At 50.9% G+C, this 6,231-nt stretch overlaps 1 pseudogene; it reads left to right on the forward strand.

The window, feature by feature from the left end:
• The first annotated feature begins 5,083 nt into the window (after positions 1-5,083).
• LOC142567768 (U2 spliceosomal RNA) lies at positions 5,084-5,289 on the forward strand (annotated as a pseudogene).
• The last annotated feature ends 942 nt before the right edge of the window (positions 5,290-6,231 follow it).

Here is a 6,231-nt window from a genome sequence, read left to right on the forward strand (position 1 = left end):
ACGAATCCCGGCCCGTAGAACAGACAAGCACCTCACCGCACTCTGAGGGCACACGCTGCTTCACCGTAGCCAAGGCGATGGTGCGTTGGTCGACGTCGATCCCGCTGTTCAGTAATGTTTGTGAGGTCACTCGAAAACCACAAGCGGCCACACACCACACAGGTCAAACCAAATATGTTCCCCACAAACTTCATTCTTCGTTTATATTTATATATACATTGGGTTATATTGTGAGGGCGACCCATGACAGACTCTTCTTCATCTCTACACATCATCATCACTTGTACAAATTCCTCATCTGTAGTTATCATCATAAGCCGTACAGCTTGTTATTCTTCGCCGTAGCTCGAGCTCGGCTGGATTAAACGGTTCCTTATAAGTGGTGGAGGTGCTTTTCGTTCCCCGCGACCTCTCGCCCTTCTCACTGGAGCTCCGCTCGGGTCGCAGCATACCACCTCTTTCCATGCTTGCTCAAGACAATCCGAGCACGTCCGATACTACCACCCCAGCGCAGCCTTCGCCATCCGTCGTGGTCATCCACAACCGCCACTGTGACCCGCCAGTCTTCGCTGGTCTGCGAGGAGATGACGTCGAGGAACGGCTCCAAAACTACAACCTGGCAAGCGACTTCAATAAGTGGGATAACTCACAGAAGTTGCACAATGTCCCCTTCTACCTCACCGATGTCGCGAAAACCTGGTTTTGGAACCATCAGCCTGATCTCCCCGACTGGGATACGTTCACGCGGCAACTTCGTCAGATCTTCGGCGCTTCCGCTGTCCGCACTGAGGTCGCGAAGAAGTTCGGTGAGCGCGTCCAGTTCCCCGGGGAATCGCACACATCCTACACTGATGATGTGCTAGCTTTGTGCAAACGTGTCAACGCCACCATGTCCCAGACCGACCGCATACGGCATATCATTAAAGGTATAAACACCGTCGCCTTTAGCGCACTCGCCACACAAAATCCTGCCACCATCCAAGATGTAATAGCCACTTGCCAGCGCCTCGAGGAACTTCATTCTCAACGACTATGTACGGATAACACAGACCTTCATTTGCCTTCAGCAGTAGAATTGCGCACGATCATACGTGATATCGTTCGGGAAGAACTTCACGGGCGGTGCTCTTCCTGTGCGCCAGAACCTGGCGTCGCCCCTTCTCCGACCGGCTTACGCGATATAATCAAGCAAAAGATCGCCTCTGCGTGATCGCCACTGCGTGGCCGTCTAACGTGCTCCGACGGCCCCTGCGCTCGACAGCTGCCTATACATATGCCGACGTCGCGGCGCTCCCTCCGGTCCCCGCGGCCCCTTTACGAACGGACCACTATGTCCCTGTGGCTTCATTGTTGCCACCTGTGCGTGCACAGCCTTACTGCTCCGCTCCGCTTCCTGCTCGACCCATTTGCTACTACTGTGGCTACCGCGGGCATATCTCCCGGTTCTGTCGACGGCGTCAACAGGATGAGCAACGTGGTTATACATCCGAAGAGCGAACAGGCGTCCGTCCAGCAACGGGCTACCAGAGAACCTCCTATCGCTCTTCATTTCACCGATCACCTTCTCCTCCTTACCCTACCAACACGCCTCTGAATTCTCGCCTTTTCCACGTCGTCGTTCCGTATCACCTCTCCGACCTGCTTCTCACGTCTCCAACGCTCACTCGGGAAACTCTCCGATGCAGTTTTAGGAGCGAAAACTGCATCCACCGGACAACCTACAATTCCTCCAGAGCGACCGTCGAACTTGTCAGTGGTTGCGGAAGGTGTGCCCGTCGGCGCTCTCATTGACACAGGTGCCGCTATTTCGATTATTCGGGCAGACTTTTGTTACCCCCTCCGGAAAGTGAAGAGGCCTAATTGCGACCCGTCGCTTCGTGCAGCGATCAACGCCGTTCTTCGTCCCACCGCGCAATGTACAGTTCGAGTATTCATTGACGGAATACGCCATCACATTGTTTTCGCTGTTTCCCGAGTGTTCCCACAAAGTTATTTTAGGATGAGATTTCTTGTCTTCGGCGTCCGCTGCTATCTCTTGTCGTGAGCGACTCGTATACCTGAATGCCACCGGTTACTCTCTTCCCGATTGTGAAGAACGCATGCGCCTCGTCACCTACTCCGATTACGTTCTCTGGCCATCAAGAGAAGAAATTATAGGTGTCAATGACAGTGACATTAGGGATGGCGACGTTACAAATTATGGGGTTTTACGTGCCAAAACCACTTTCTGATTATGAGGCACGCGGGAGTGGAGGACTCCGGAATTTTCGACCACCTGGGGTTCTTTAACGTGCACCTAAATCTAAGTACACGGGTGTTTTCGCATTTCGCCCCCGTCGAAATGCGGCCGCCATGGCCGGGATATGGCGACGTTCTCCTTCTTCCCTACGGTCATACGCTATCCAGAGGAATTCTTATTACTCCTGACCTTGTTCGCTTCTCTCATGGCTCTGCATTCCTCACCGCGTTAAACCAAACTACCGAACCTCGACTGCTACCCCGTGGATCAAGTGTCACTTGCACTGTTGACACACAGCCTAATGCAGTTGTTGCCCTTTCGACTGTGCTACCAGAGTCAACGTCGTCGCCACTCACTGCCTCTTCCACACAAGCTGTCGGCAACCATAAGCCCTGACCTGACTCCCTGCCCAGAGTCGCGATCTTCTCGCACTATTAGGAAAACATCGTTCCTTGTTCGACATCAATTTGCCAGCCCTCGGTATGGCGGCTGCTGTGACTCATTGCATACACACTGACGGCTGCCGCATTGTTCACCGGCAGCCATATCGCGTGTCTCATAAGCAGCGCGAAATCATCGAGGGAAATGTATCGGACATGCTTCGACGAAATATAATACGACCTCCTCGAGCCACTGGTCCCCTCCAGTTGTTCTAGTGCAAAAAGAGTGCGTTTTTGTGTCCATTACCGTGCCCTGAACAAAGCCACGTGCAAGGATGTTTACCATTTGCCACGGATCGACTGCGCACTAGATTCTTTACAGGGTGCCGATTATGTTTCTAGTCTTCATCTTAGATCCGGCTACTGGCAGATACCGCGGTGTCAGGGTCCGACAAAGAAAAAACTGCTTTTGCCACCCCAGATGGGCTATTGGGGGCGAGCTCCACCACTGGAAAAGCTGATGCCACCGTTGGCGTGACGTGGCATGAGGGATCACGTGGACACAGCGGCCGCGTCGGCTGCTTCGGAAGCGCCGAAGCAAACTGAAAACGAAAGTTTAAAGTCCCACCTGCGCTGTGGTTCTGATTAAGTGGTGAAGCTTTCCTGCCTTGGGTGTCTGGTCGGCAACATTTGAAAGCACTATAATAGGTAGCGGCTGTCTTTGGAGGCGTGCAGCATGGTAGGCTTCTGCACGGTGCCGCAGTGCCGGACGTACGCAACGGAGCCCGGTGTCAGCCTTATTCACACGTAGCCGCAGGACAAGAAGCTGCGTGAAGCTTGGCTCGCGAAACTTAGAACCGGCAGACACCTATCGGCTACAACTCGAGTGTGCAGCAAGCACACACGCGAGGAAGATTTCTAATACAGCGTCAAGGCTGCGATGTTGGGTGAGTAGCAGAAAACGCGCACTGAGACGCTCTCCCGCGCGCTTCCCGGCTATATGAAGTTTTGGTATATGAACTTGTTGATGCTAGATACTGGCAAGTTCACAGTAATGGAAAGGGAACCATAAAAAGCACATAAAAAGAGGCATGACATGCTCATGCTTGTGTAGCACCAAACAATGAAATGTACTGGATTAAATAAACAAAGCAGCGGGTAATTGCTCGCTTAGAAGACCGAGAAACATACAGTGCGAGGCAACTTGAGAAATTATGGTATTTACACGTCCAAGACATTAGAGAAAAAAAAGATCCAATTATCGCGACGGGGCATCCCAAGTCACCCTGGTAGGTGTCAAAGTCAGTAGTTAGTACGAAATTATTTTTGAACAGTTCTGATAGCGTCCACGCAACAATGCTTGGTAGTGTACTGTCAAATGCTCATATGCTGTGGCCTAAAGCTCACGGCATGGTGCGAAAACGCGCTCACAGCGAAAGCAAAACATTGTGCGCGGACATGCCTGCAGACGCGCAGTCGGTCGCTGCGAACCCGTGCGATCGCTGGATTGAGGCTCCATTCGGTTATGCCCCATTTGGTTATACAGACAGCCCACTATAAGAACATATTTCACATAGTTTACTCTCAGCGTTTGGCTACCTTTCACGCAAGAAGCCGGTTCGGGAGACTCCATCGTGGCGGCCGCGCGCAGTGGCGTTCACTGTACGTATTCGGTAAAGAGATAGCGTCTGTAAACGATTCTGTCCTTTCAGTTTGCCCAAGATTATTATATCGACAGTCAAAAACTTCCCTCGTTCTGAGAGTACTTACATAAATGTCCAGAAGGGCTGCCGCGTGGTGTTTTTTAATGAACGCCGTACGCCAAACCTGTGAGGAGCGCGCCGCGTGATCCCTCATACTACGCAAGGGAGGCGCTTCCGACAGATGGCGACTCCGTAAGTCCTCGCCCCCAATACGAGATGGGCTATACATTCGCGTGGGCGACGGGACAGCCGCCCCGAGCAGCCGGAGAAAACTAGACACGCGTGACGTTTCTACATACGGGACCGCCACTATAGAGTGTACTCTACCGCCACCACGGAGAGCGGAAGGAAAGGAAAGGAAATACGCAAGCGCTTGGAACGCCGACAAAGAGAACGGTGCGAACGCATACATGGCCGACGCGGGTCAAAATCCGCCGACCACACGACTTTCCGTGAGAAACTAACAATCCACCTCACGTAGAATGTTTTGTTAAAAATGCACTTGCTACTTGACCCGTGCTAAGAAATTAATTGTTAGTGATTCATTCTCATGCATAGTATGTATTTAGTAGTATTTATGTAGTACGTATTTAGTTGTATTTAGTAGTTTTTTTATACAGTGATATTGATGATAGTGCCGCTTGTTCAGTTCCTTCCTGAGCGTTGTTTCCTTTTCTATTCTTCGTCTATCTTTTCTTCCTCTTTTCCCTCCTTTGCGTGATGAAGAGTTCTTCACACTTTGTTTGCCCCCGCCTTATGTAATGCCTTCGGGCCTTTAAGGCTTCAATAAATAAAATGAAATTAAGGTGTTCTTATCTGTTCTTATCAGCTTAATATCTGATACGGGTTGTATTTGGCCCCAAGATATTAAGCTTATTTTTTAAGTTGGAGGAGTGCTTGAAGCCTGCTTCACCTCCAACACGGGTCGGCCCGGTATTTCACTATATTCGAAATCGGACCACGTTTTTGATCTACGGACATCGATCCGCTGGAAACTAGCCATATACAGCTTCGCTGTAAAAAGTGAACATTCATTTATGTATGTTCAACGCACTCGTCCGAGGGCACAACGGGGTTGCGATGCGGATACCAATTGCTCGATGGCTAAAATATTTTAACAACAGCTTGACTGGGCTAAAGGCCTTCTAAACACATTAGTGTGAATGAGCTATTCCAGCAACGCAGTAAGCTAGATATAAGTCAAAATTTATCATGTTTGCACAGTAGTGCTTCTGCTAAGAAAATGAAAATGAAATGATATCGTTTTGACTCTGCGCCGACAGCCTTTTTGGCGTCCAGTTGTGTTGCCGTGGTCCATGGGTAGGTTAACCTGGTAAACCCTTCGTCACGGTCGCGACGCCTCTCCTTGCTGAATCAGTGGCGACGCGCCTCTTCCAGTAATTGCAGACTGAAGGCGGCTTTTGGGATGAAGCGGGGTGACAGGAGTCGAGGCGCGCGACCGAGGCTGTATACTGACGATGCATGCCGCTACAGAGCTACTGTAGCAATCATGTGAAATGCACACATGCAAAGGCGCCGCAGCGATCAGGGAAGATTCTTTTCTGAATAACCTGACGAATACTTGCAACAATGAGGCTTCATCTTTTTTTGGGGTGAGAGGGCTGAACAAATCGAACCTGATGTCCAAACGGAAGTCTGCTACGCACTTGAAGCTGTAGGGTGTTACCGCATAGCCGCCTGACGTGATTTGCGAGTAGCTGAGAACGGCCGCTCCATGTGAACATATGATTAGTGGCAACTCTCGCTTTGCGTGGCCTGTGTTCTGGGTTCGGTTACACTGCACTTCAGCGACGTGACTGGGATCTCCGCATGGCCAAGGTTCAACTCGGTCTGCCCAGTATCCGAGCGGAGTTAGCCTGAAAAGGTGTTGAAACTGGCTCCACATGTG

This window comes from Dermacentor variabilis, chromosome 1, assembly GCF_050947875.1.
Source record: "Dermacentor variabilis isolate Ectoservices chromosome 1, ASM5094787v1, whole genome shotgun sequence".
Lineage (NCBI taxonomy): Eukaryota > Metazoa > Arthropoda > Arachnida > Ixodida > Ixodidae > Dermacentor > Dermacentor variabilis.